The 13,278-nt window shown below is 34.4% G+C and overlaps 1 protein-coding gene across 3 annotated transcripts in view; it reads right to left on the bottom strand.

Annotated features, from left to right (window-relative positions):
- Positions 1 to 13,278, bottom strand: part of LOC309492606 (uncharacterized protein) — a 200,485-nt gene that overhangs the window by 120,583 nt on the left and 66,624 nt on the right. The window contains exon 1 of one of the 3 annotated variants that reach the window (XM_082161611.1): positions 4,024 to 4,168. The exons of the other annotated variants lie outside the window; for them this stretch is intronic. The gene's annotated coding sequence lies outside the window, so the exon portion shown is untranslated. Of the gene's footprint in view, positions 1 to 4,023; positions 4,169 to 13,278 lie in introns of those variants that run through there. 3 annotated transcript variants of the gene reach the window in all.

The raw sequence follows: 13,278 nt of genomic DNA, 5'->3' as shown, positions 1-13,278 counted from the left end.
AAATATAATGTGTTAATTCTCTTGAACCTTTATTTACCTGTCAAAAGTATAGAGAAAAGATTTCCAGTGTTTTCACTGACCAGCTTTATTGTATTTTTGATTTTGAAGGCTGCAACGGACATGTTGGCATGTTTCCCACTGTCTCACATCACCTTTCCTTTTAATTACAGTTTTATCATTTCTGAACTGAAGTTACTAATTGTTGCAGTATACGATCCACACATACGTCTCCACATCAGCGATACCATCACACAAATGCAAGTCACCCATGCCGTTTGCACTGAGACCGTATACCCTGACAGACGTTTGCTTTTGCACCTGCAATGTCTTCTGTAGGTTTGCCAACTTATGGAAAGGAAAATAAGGGACAGTCGTGGTTCTTTATAGGAAAATAAGGGACAGAATAAGGGACACTCAAAATATTTGTACCACACAGTGCATATCATTTCAGCATCTGAAGTTAAATATGTGAACAAAAGATGTATAAAAGGTTCTCAGACAAACACATTTGGGTCATTTCGTGGAAAAATCAACCAAATAAAAGAAATATATATATTCTGAAGAAAGACAAGCGTAAATGAAGAAGAAAGCCAAAATATTAGGCTAAATTTGATGGATGTATATTAACTGAGTAATTTACAGTTTTGTAAAATGGGTCAAAATGACAATTTTCATCTGAGATTTGGAGTCAGATTACAGGAGGGTTAAAATGACTTTAGAATTGCATCATTATTTTACTTTTACACAGAGATTTTAAGGTCTATTTAGCTAAATCGGTTGACTTGGCCAATTTGTTTCATTATAGCTATGCCAACGGTGACATTTAAAAAAAATGGAAAAAAAGTACTATTTTTGTATTTTAGACACTTTTTAGCCAAAGATATGATACCTGTCAGTACCGTGAAAAATAAAATAATAATAATAATAATAATATATATATATATATCACTGATTCTTGAGAGTCAGGACAAAACACGTTTAAAAAAACTTTTTTTTAAATGCACACTATATCAATTAGAGTTATATGTTTCTGCAGAGAAAGGTCTTAGCTATTTAACCATGTAAAGGAACAGGTTCTAAATAAAAACACATTTTTAACAAATAAACATGTTTCCCTTCAGAACTGGATTTGTGTCAACTCCGTCAGACACACTAAAAAGTATACAATTTTAATTCTTCAAATCCAACAAGAATCTAAAGTTCTGAAGTATATTGTAATAGTGTTTAGTTACTCTGATATGTAAAAAAAAATACAATATATAAACTTAAGTTGTGATTTCACACTATTCTGAAAACTCAGATTTCTAAATATTTGCATTTTCAAACTTTGATTTTAATTTCAATATTGTAAAAACAAATTCCTTAAATAAATAAAACATAAGAGGATGTAGATCAGATGGTCCTTTATTACAAAAACAACATAAACTGAAGGAAGAATTTTTTTTTCCCCAAAAAAATTTACAAAAACATACAAACATCCAACGCTGTTGACGAAGATCTGACGGTGTTGACGAAAAACTGACGGTGTTGACGGAAAAACTGACGGTGTTGACGGAAAATGTTTGAATGTTTTACCTCAGATTTGTGAAGTGTTCACCTGTTTGTCATGATATGTTCTGACAATAAAGAGTATTTTTTATAAAGAGCAATAAAGAGCAAAAATCTGCCTTTAAACTTGAAAGACATTTATCGTGATAATTATCGATATCGACTGATATAAAAAAAAGATTGTGATAATTTTTTTTGGCCATTTCGCCCAGCCCTACACTGGCTTCTCATTTCTCTATCTCTGTCTCTACATATATAAATATATATATTAAAGTGCTGGCAAAGTTACACGTTACACAATAATAAGTAGACCACTGCCTGCCCATTATCTACAAGTCAGATACGTATGGTTAAATAATGTAATGCATGCTATGTATGTGCATTTATGTGTAAATAAAACCCTGAAATAACAGTTTAACCCTTCACTATATTCACAAATAATATTATATTCGCACATTAAGAGGTTATTGGTGGATTTGTCAACTCCGTCAGCTTACAGGTCAACTCCGTCAGACATAGAACCTGACGGAGTTGACGTCTGACGGAGTTGACGTAAGGGCATGTATTTTCCTGCCAAAACATGTATTGTACACTGCAGCTAGGTAGTTTTTCCTCAGTTGCTAGATGTCCCAATAACCTCACTAAAATGCTTAAATTCAATCCACTATGGTTTAAAAAAAAGTATCTTAACAGAAAGATGGTATTGACATGGTGCAGCTGTGACCATAGGAATATTGACATTGTTTGTCTAAAATATCAAAAAATTTAAAATGTACCAGAGCATGTGTGATAGTGCTGCATTCACCACAGGCAGGGAGATGAAAAGGGGTCCTCAGGGATATAGCTGACCATGCTATTTCCTGATTTAAAGAGCTTTATGAAAAAATCTGACGGAGTTGACAGAAACTGAGGACACAACTTTAATAGGCAGATTTTTATAGAAAATATTGTTTGATGTTCACTCCATGCATTGTTTTTTATATTTATACCCCTTATTTTTTATTTGATATATATGTTTTCATAATTGTAGAGCTTTTTAAAAGTTTTTTGGGATGGTTAATATTGTGACCTCTTGCTGAGGACAAGTGCAATAACATGGACCTTCTAACCACAGACCATACATTTAAACAAATTTTCCCCAAAAAGATAAAAAGGGTTATTCTAAAAATCAGATAGGTATATAGAATTCCTTTAGATTTCACTTTGTATGTATGTCAATCATGATGAATTTCTTAATTTTTGCTATAAATTAGACTTTTCTATGTGGGACATGTTTTGTCCCGACTCTCAAGAATCAGTGATATACATATATATATATATATATATATATATATATATATATATATATATACACACACATATGAAGAGTTCAGATGCAAAAGCCTCTAAGTGCCATCTGAAGTTTTCTTCTAGAATGATCATTTTTATAAAGTTTTTATATTTAAGTTAAGTAATTTCACTTTCATGACAATTATATATACATATATATAAATTCCTTTTTTTTCTTTTCATTCTTTTCATTTTTTAAATGGTAAAATATTTTATTTTTGATTCAATATAACACAGAAAATACTTTATCCCAGCTTAAAGGTGATCCCAGTACTTTCCTGATCATTTACTTCAACAGAAATAACAAATTATTAACAAATATGACAACTTTCATATCAGTGGCCTAATAAAGAGCTCACTTCATCTAGGCTTAATCTCATTTATACAATGCCAGAGAAACTACAGGTCACTACAATTCATGAAAATCAGCCAGTTCAACATTAAACACTGAGTCCTCAAATACAGTACCAGTAACAGCAACTACAAGTAAGGTTGAGATGTTCAGTCTGCATCAAAACATTTCTCTCACACATGGTTTGATTGGAGTGAGGAGCGGGTTTGTTGAAAGTCAGAGTTATTTCAGGATTTCTATTTGGCCATTTTTTATTTTTTTTTATATCCCAAAAACAATTAAATAGCGCCATCTGCTGGGTGTCAACAGTAGTAGAGCCCAAAAAACAACAGCACAGCAATGCACATACAGTAAATCAGACATCACTAATTTGAGCCCAAACACTACACGTTCAGTACACAATAAAAATATACTTAAGTGATGGAAAGCAAATTGTTATATTAATATTTATTGAGGGACGGCCCAGTGCGTGATACCATTACATTTCATTTGTCTCTCAATTAATTGTACATAAGAATTGAAGTAGTGAATTCTTACATTGTTTAAAAAAAAAAAAAATTTTGCTAACTGTGATTTTGTATATGTAAATTTTTTGAAATACATAACTTAGACATTTACCTCTGATTACAGAACACTGTAAATTGTAATGTGCATTTTCTGTAAAGCTGGTTTGAAATGATGTGTATTGTGAAAAGCGCTATACAAATAAGTGAATTGAACTGAAAAGCTGGTAGTGTGATTTTGGAGCATTTGGTCATTGGGAATGCTGATTTTATCAACATGTGTCATGTGACCTAAGCTTGGTACAATCTAAACATATTTAAAAACCCTCGCCATCTTACACTTTACGACTTTGTAAATGGTTACAAAGACAAACTGGGCATCAGAAACAAAATGACTGAAACAACCAGAATTTCATGTCATTCTGAACACTACAAACTCTATGGCGAGCTGTTTCGACTTTAATTAGCCTAATTCCCAGGATATGAATTCTTGATATCAACAATTACATTTTTACTAGTTAAAATGTTGATAATTGATATCAAGAATTGTATTTATACAAGTAACAATGGATATTTTTGATATCAGGAATTACATTTCAACTAGTATAAACTAGCTATAATTTTTGATTTCTGTAATTGTATTTTTACTTGTTAAATGTCACCATAGGCTGCCATTCAAAGTCAATTGTTGATATCAAGAATTGATTTCTTACTAGTTAAAATTCCATTTTCACATATCAGAAATACTAGTAAAAATAATCATTTTTGATATCAGTAACACTTTACAATAAGGTTCATTAGTTAACATTAGTTAACTACCTTAGTTAACATGAACCAAGAATGAACAGCTGTATTTTTATTAAATAACATTAACAAAAATGTATAAATACTGTAACAAATGTATTATTAGTTCATGTACATTAACTAATATTAACTAATTAACCTTATTGTAAAGCGTTACCAATAATTACTTAGTTACTAGTAAAAATATAAATACTTGATATCAAGCACTCAATTTTCTCTAGTTGAAATTTTAATTCTTGATATCTGTAAATAGGCTAACTGTATATTTCAACATGTTACAATTGGCATTTCTGAATTTCGTGTCTAATTTCAGAAATCTAAAATGGCTTTTTTACTAGTAGCAATCACATTCGTAATATCAGAAATTACCATAGTCACTAGTGACAATCGAATTATTGATATCAAAAATGAAGATTTGTACTAGTAGGAACTCAACTGTTGATATCAAGAACAGACATTTGCACTATTAACAAAGTAATTATTTATATAAAAAAAGATTTTTACTTGTAAGAATGTTATGAAACGGGAATTTTAACTAGTAAGAAATCAATTCTTGATATCAACAATTGAATTTGAATGGCAGCCTATGGTGACATTTAACTAGTAAAAATGTGCATTTTTACTAGTGGAAATAATAATAATAATAATAATTTGTTATATTTATATAGCACTTTCTGGGCACTTAAAGCGCTTTACAGGAGGAATCTTTAAGGGGAATCTCCTCAACCACCACCGATGTGCATCTCCATCTGGATGATGCGACGGCAGCCATACTGCGCCAGAACGCCCCACAGCACGTTCCAACGCCCCCCCCCCCCCCCCCCCCCCCCCCTCTTTACTGCAAGCTTACTGGTGGAGAGGAGACAGAGATGAAGCTAATCAGTATATGGGGATGATTAGGAGGCCATGATGGACAGAGGCCGAGGGGCAGACTAATATAAGATAATAATACAGGCAACAACAACAGCATTGTTTGTAAAAATCATGTTAATGCCTTTAAAGGTGAACTGAAAAGTTGCAAGGGTGTGAAATTTACCTAAACATAAATCACTTAAACAGACGTTCAAGAAATAACAACTAGTTAAGAGACAAAAACTTAGAATAGCAATTTTGGTCTGTAAAAAAAAATATTCCTTATCCATCTCCTCTCAGCTTTTCAAAGATTTATGTGTCAGTAATGAAGCACGCATTGAACAAATCTCAGACCGGTTTGTTTAAGATGGAATGTAACAACAAAGCATCTGTTAACAACCCAATTACAATAAGAACTAAAACTTTGGAATGTTGTTTAAGAATTCCACTTGTCATTGAATGATGGTCTTCCTCCTTTAGGTAGGTTTGCTTGTCCTTGTGATAATGACACAGCACATGACTCATAACAGAGGTAATAAAGCTGAATTTGAGTAAGGTATGTGTGCACTTACCTTTGCCATGGGACTTACAGCCTGAACTGTGTTTAAGGATCATTCGTTGAACTGATCGACGAATTGGGTGAGTTTTGAGCAAATTTCTTTCTTACCTTTTACTACTGATGGCACTTTTAGCCTTTTTAGGACTATAACTACAGAACATTTTACTGAAATAAGAAAATTTTCCCAGAAGATAAGTACATTTTTACATTTCAAAAATATATACATTTCAAAATGTGCATAGTATATTCAACGTAAATGTCAGTCACTAGCTTAGTGGAGTTAAAAATAACAAATACAAAAATCTGCCATACCAACACCAATATCTAGTCACAAAACAGTTCTGTTAAATTATTACAAGTTTTCAAAAATGTTGTTTAAAATATGTGAATGAGGAATTGTCTAATTAAATATGAATGAATTTGCATACATTTCCAGAACATAAATCTGAACATTGGATGTAGTCAGGTTTAAAACTCTTGTTTGATTGTGCTGACATGTTGCAGTTAAAGGTTTTTACAGAAGGGGTTTTGGATATCTCTATTTATTCTCCGTAAATCAGAAAATACTCTTATTGATTAAAAAATAAAATTATTAAAATTATTTATTTTTTAAATCACCATATTTTTAGGAATAAAATGTTATGTAAAATGTGAATAGTATATGAACAAATCCCTCAGTAAAAACCTTCAGAACATAGATAGGAATAAAATTGTAAAGTTTAGTGCTGCTGAAGTGGAGAGAAAAACTTATCCTTAGCTTTTAAAGATATGCATTGTAATTAAGATCCAAAGACGCAAATAAACACTTAAATGTGTATTTCAGATGTTTTCTTCCTAGTCTGAAAGAAGACATGTAATGGAAGCACAATAAATAGCTCAACAACAACAAAAACAACAAAAAGAATCTGAAAATTAATGATTTTACCTGTAGTGTCTTGCCTTAAGTTGAAACCCAGTCAGCATGTGAAACTGACACTTGACTCGACCAGACAGGTAGAAAATCTACTCTCAAAGCAAGCAGAACCAGACGCACAAATTCTAAGTGCAAACTGAGCAAAAAAAATTATATTTAATCATATATTTTTTTAATTATTCAGAAACGCCAACCCAGTGGCATGAAATTTGAGAGTTTGCGGGGTCCCGTTGAACTCAAGACAGTTAGCAGACCTCTACTGCAAAGTATCTAGTTCTCAAACCGTTTCATAGAGTCTCCCGAAGGAAGGATATTTCTCTGATCTAACACACCTCATTCAACTCATCAGCTCAGTAGACAAGAGCCCCATGACCTGAACCAGGTGTTTCAGATGGGAGATTCCAAGAGAGAATTGAGAAATTCTGGGCAATACATTTACAGGGCAAAAAAAGTTACATGACATCTATTTTTTTATACCTAATTTATCTCTCATATGTTGTGTTTAAATTCTGACAGCTATCAAGATGTGGAGAACAGCATTGATGACGACAATTTTTTTGTTAACAGGTAAGTTCATGTCTTTTCACATTAATGTTGAGTGTCATGTTGTTCATCCCACCGTATTTACTCATTCACTTCTGTTTATGTAATATATGCACTTTATCTTACATTTGGTCTTTTTTAAAATAGCACATACCGTTGTCAGAGCTGAGCAAACAACTGATGTTACAGAAGCCACAGACTCAACGGATGACTTCACAACAGAATCAATTGTTCACATTACAAATGATTCTACGACCAACACAATTGATGAATTACCCACAGACATAACCGTGGAATCCATTACAAGTAGCACTGATGAGTCTATAACCGGTTTAACAGGTAGGTTCACTTCATCACACACAATTGCGTCGACTACCCAGAACAAATTTTACTGGAATTTTTTTTTTTTTTTTTTTTACAGATGAATCAACCAATGATGACATGACGGAAATGGCAACAATGGAAGAATTTTCAACAACTTTGTTGGATAACCCTACCATAGATCTTGCAGATTATTCAAAAGAGATACCACAATTTACAACAAAATTGACTGAGAAATCACCAACAGATTTCAAAGATGCATCAGCCACAGATATTACAGATGAACCAGCAACAGCAATTACACTTGATTTACCAGAGGGCACTGAAATGTCAACTATTGGAGTTTCATTTACTGATGAAATAACTACTGATGAGACACTGGAACCTATAACATCCTTCTCATCAGACATATCTACAAGTGTCACCGAAATATTAACACCATTTACAACAGATTCATCAGAGGAAGATTCAACAGAGGAAACTGAACCATCAACTATTGGATTTACTGATGAATCAACAGCAACCACAAAACCCCAATCAACCACAAGAGTTACAGCTGGATTCACCTTAGAAGAAACAACTATAGACTTCACTGGTGAAATAACTACTGATGAGACACTGGAACCGATAACATCCTTCCCATCAGACATATCTACAAGTGTCACCGAAATATTAACACCATTTACAACAGATTCATCAGAGGAAGATTCAACAGAAGAAACTGAACCATCAACTAATGGATTTACTGATGAATCAACTGCAACCACAAAACCCCAATCAACCACAAGAGTTACAGCTGGATTCACCTTAGAAGAAACAACTATAGACTTCACTGGTGAAATAACTACTGATGAGACACTGGAACCGATAACATCCTTCCCATCAGACATATCTACAAGTGTCACCGAAATATTAACACCATTTACAACAGATTCATCAGAGGAAGATTCAACAGAAGAAACTGAACCATCAACTAATGGATTTACTGATGAATCAACTGCAACCACAAAACCCCAATCAACCACAAGAGTTACAGCTGGATTCACCTTAGAAGAAACAACTATAGACTTCACTGGTGAAATAACTACTGATGAGACACTGGAACCGATAACATCCTTCCCATCAGACATATCTACAAGTGTCACTGAAATATTAACACAATTTACAACAGATTCATCAGAGGAAGATTCAACAGAAGAAACTGAACCATCAACTAATGGATTTACTGATGAATCAACTGCAACCACAAAACCTCAATCAACCACAAGAGTTACAGCTGGATTCACCTTAGAAGAAACAACTATAGACTTCACTGGTGAAAAAACTACTGATGAGACACTGGAACCGATAACATACTTCCCATCAGACATATCTACAAGTGTCACTGAAATATTAACACCATTTACAACAGATTCATCAGAGGAAGATTCAACAGAGGAAACTGAACCATCAACTAATGGATTTACAGATGAATCAACTGCAACCACAAAACCTCAGTCAACCACAAGAGTTACAGCTGGATTCACCTTAGAAGAAACAACTATAGACTTCACTGGTGAAATAACTACTGATGAGACACTGGAACCGATAACATCCTTCCCATCAGACATATCTACAAGTGTCACTGAAATATTAACACAATTTACAACAGATTCATCAGAGGAAGATTCAACAGAAGAAACTGAACCATCAACTAATGGATTTACTGATGAATCAACAGCAACCACAAAACCCCAATCAACCACAAGAGTTACAGCTGGATTCACCTTAGAAGAAACAACTATAGACTTCACTGGTGAAATAACTACTGATGAGACATTGGAACCGATAACATCCTTCCCATCAGACATATCTACAAGTGTCACTGAAATATTAACACAATTTACAACAGATTCATCAGAGGAAGATTCAACAGAAGAAACTGAACCATCAACTAATGGATTTACTGATGAATCAACTGCAACCACAAAACCCCAATCAACCGCAAGAGTTACAGCTGGATTCACCTTAGAAGAAACAACTATAGACTTCACTGGTGAAATAACTACTGATGAGACACTGGAACCGATAACATCCTTCCCATCAGACATATCTACAAGTGTCACTGAAATATTAACACCATTTACAACAGATTCATCAGAGGAAGATTCAACAGAGGAAACTGAACCGGCAACTATTGGATTTACTGATGAATCAACTGCAACCACAAAACCCCAATCAACCACAAGAGTTACAGCTGGATTCACCTTAGAAGAAACAACTATAGACTTCACTGGTGAAATAACTACTGATGAGACACTGGAACCGATAACATCCTTCCCATCAGACATATCTACAAGTGTCACTGAAATATTAACACAATTTACAACAGATTCATCAGAGGAAGATTCAACAGAAGAAACTGAACCATCAACTAATGGATTTACTGATGAATCAACAGCAACCACAAAACCCCAATCAACCACAAGAGATACAGCTGGATTCACCTTAGAAGAAACAACTATAGACTTCACTGGTGAAATAACTACTGATGAGACACTGGAACCAATAACATGCTTCCCATCAGACATATCTACAAGTGTCACTGAAATATTAACACCATTTACAACAGATTCATCAGAGGAAGATTCAACAGAGGAAACTGAACCATCAACTAATGGATTTACTGATGAATCAACTGCAACCACAAAACCTCAATCAACCACAAGAGTTACAGCTGGATTCACCTTAGAAAAAACAACTATAGACTTCACTGGTGAAATAACTACTGATGAGACGCTGGAACCGATAACATCCTTCCCATCAGACATATCTACAAGTGTCACTGAAATATTAACACCATTTACAACAGATTCATCAGAGGAAGATTCAACAGAAGAAACTGAACCATCAACTAATGGATTTACTGATGAATCAACTGCAACCACAAAACCCCAATCAACCACAAGAGTTACAGCTGGATTCACCTTAGAAGAAACAACTATAGACTTCACTGGTGAAATAACTACTGATGAGACACTGGAACCAATAACATCCTTCCCATCAGACATATCTACAAGTGTCACTGAAATATTAACACCATTTACAACAGATTCATCAGAGGAAGATTCAACAGAGGAAACTGAACCGGCAACTATTGGATTTACTGATGAATCAACTGCAACCGCAAAACCCCAATCAACCACAAGAGTTACAGCTGGATTCACCTTAGAAGAAACAACTATAGACTTCACTGGTGAAATAACTACTGATGAGACGCTGGAACCGATAACATCCTTCCCATCAGACATATCTACAAGTGTCACTGAAATATTAACACCATTTACAACAGATTCATCAGAGGAAGATTCAACAGAGGAAACTGAACCATCAACTAATGGATTTACTGATGAATCAACTGCAACCACAAAACCTCAATCAACCACAAGAGTTACAGCTGGATTCACCTTAGAAGAAACAACTATAGACTTCACTGGTGAAATAACTACTGATGAGACACTGGAACCGATAACATCATTCCCATCAGACATATCTACAAGTGTCACTGAAATATTAACACCATTTACAACAGATTCATCAGAGGAAGATTCAACAGAAGAAACTGAACCATCAACTAATGGATTTACTGATGAATCAACTGCAACCACAAAACCCCAATCAACCACAAGAGTTACAGCTGGATTCACCTTAGAAGAAACAACTATAGACTTCACTGGTGAAATAACTACTGATGAGACACTGGAACCGATAACATCCTTCCCATCAGACATATCTACAAGTGTCACTGAAATATTAACACCATTTACAACAGATTCATCAGAGGAAGATTCAACAGAGGAAACTGAACCATCAACTATTAGAGTAACTGATGAATCAACAGCAACCACAAAACCCCAATCAACCACAAGAGTTACAGCTGGATTCACCTTAGAAGAAACAACTATAGACTTCACTGGTGAGACACTGGAACCAATAACAGCATTGACATCAGACATATCTACAAGTGTAAAAGAGACATCAACAGCATTTACAACAGATTCATCAGAGGAAGATTCAACAGAGGAAACTGAACCATCAACTATTAGAGTAACTGATGAATCAACAGCAACCACAAAACCCCAATCAACCACAAGAGTTACAGCTGGATTCACCTTAGAAGAAACAACTATAGACTTCACTGGTGAGACACTGGAACCGATAACATCATTCCCATCAGACATATCTACAAGTGTCACTGAAATATTAACACAATTTACAACAGATTCATCAGAGGAAGATTCAACAGAAGAAACTGAACCATCAACTAATGGATTTACTGATGAATCAACTGCAACCACAAAACCTCAATCAACCACAAGAGTTACAGCTGGATTCACCTTAGAAGAAACAACTATAGACTTAACTGGTGAGACACTGGAACCAATAACAGCATTGACATCAGACGTATCTACAAGTGTTACTGAAATATCAACACCATTTACAACAGAGGAACATTCAGAGGAAACTGAATTACTAACTACAAGAGTTACCGATCAATCAATTACCACAATACTACAGTCAACCACAGGAATTACTACTGGATCCACCATAAAAGAAACAACTATAGATTTTCCTGCCTTATCAACAACTGAAAATGCACTGGAATCCACTACACCATTCACATCAGGAATATCTAAAAGAGTCACTAAAGAATCAACAACATCATTTACATCAGAATTGTCTACAAGTGTTACTGAAACATCAACACCATTTACAACTAAGGAAGATTTAACTGCAGAGACTGAAATGCCAACTATAGGAATTACTATTCAATCAACTACACTCATGACACCAGACTCAACTACAGAAGCCAAATCATTAACTAAGATTCCTGATTTATCAACTACAACAGGAGTGATTTCCACAGAATTTACAACTATAGGAATTGCTGATAAGTCAGCTTCATCCATCACAACAGAAATGAAATCCACATCAGTAGAATCAACCACTCATGCCATAGCCGAGCCCACAGCTATAGATACATCAACCAAGGCCATTACAGCAAAATCAACCATAGCAATAACAGAACGGCTAACAACCACATTCACAACAGAGTCCTCTACAGGAATTAGCGAAGGAAAAGAAACCTCAGTGACCACAACACAACCTGAAGTAACCACATCCAGGACTACAACAAATAAAGAAGGATCGATGACATCACTAGATACTACCATTGAGAGCTCACCTACCAGTGTGACCACTGTTCCGCATGAAAGTCCCCTCTTTTGTAAGTTAGACAAACCCACATTTTTGTATTTTGTGTGATGCATGACAATGCAAAATGTGTGCTAGGGTCATTGATATTTTTCCAGGTGAAAAATTAGTTTGTAAATTATTTATTTGGCATTCTACTGGAGAGAATGGACAGTCCTCCATTAAAGTCATAAATTAGGTTTTCATTATTTAAATATAGCCTGCTTCTTTGTGTTTCATTCAGGTGACTTGGTTTTAAAAGAGAAGTTATGTATTTGCTGTGATTTAGACTAATATCCATTTATTCATCCTTTGAAAACAG

This window comes from Leuciscus leuciscus, assembly GCF_965113295.1.
Source record: "Leuciscus leuciscus genome assembly, chromosome: 2".
Taxonomy (NCBI): Eukaryota; Metazoa; Chordata; class Actinopteri; order Cypriniformes; family Leuciscidae; genus Leuciscus; species Leuciscus leuciscus.
The sequence above is the reverse complement of the archived record's forward strand: the minus strand, read 5'-3'. Positions and strand labels throughout refer to the sequence as shown.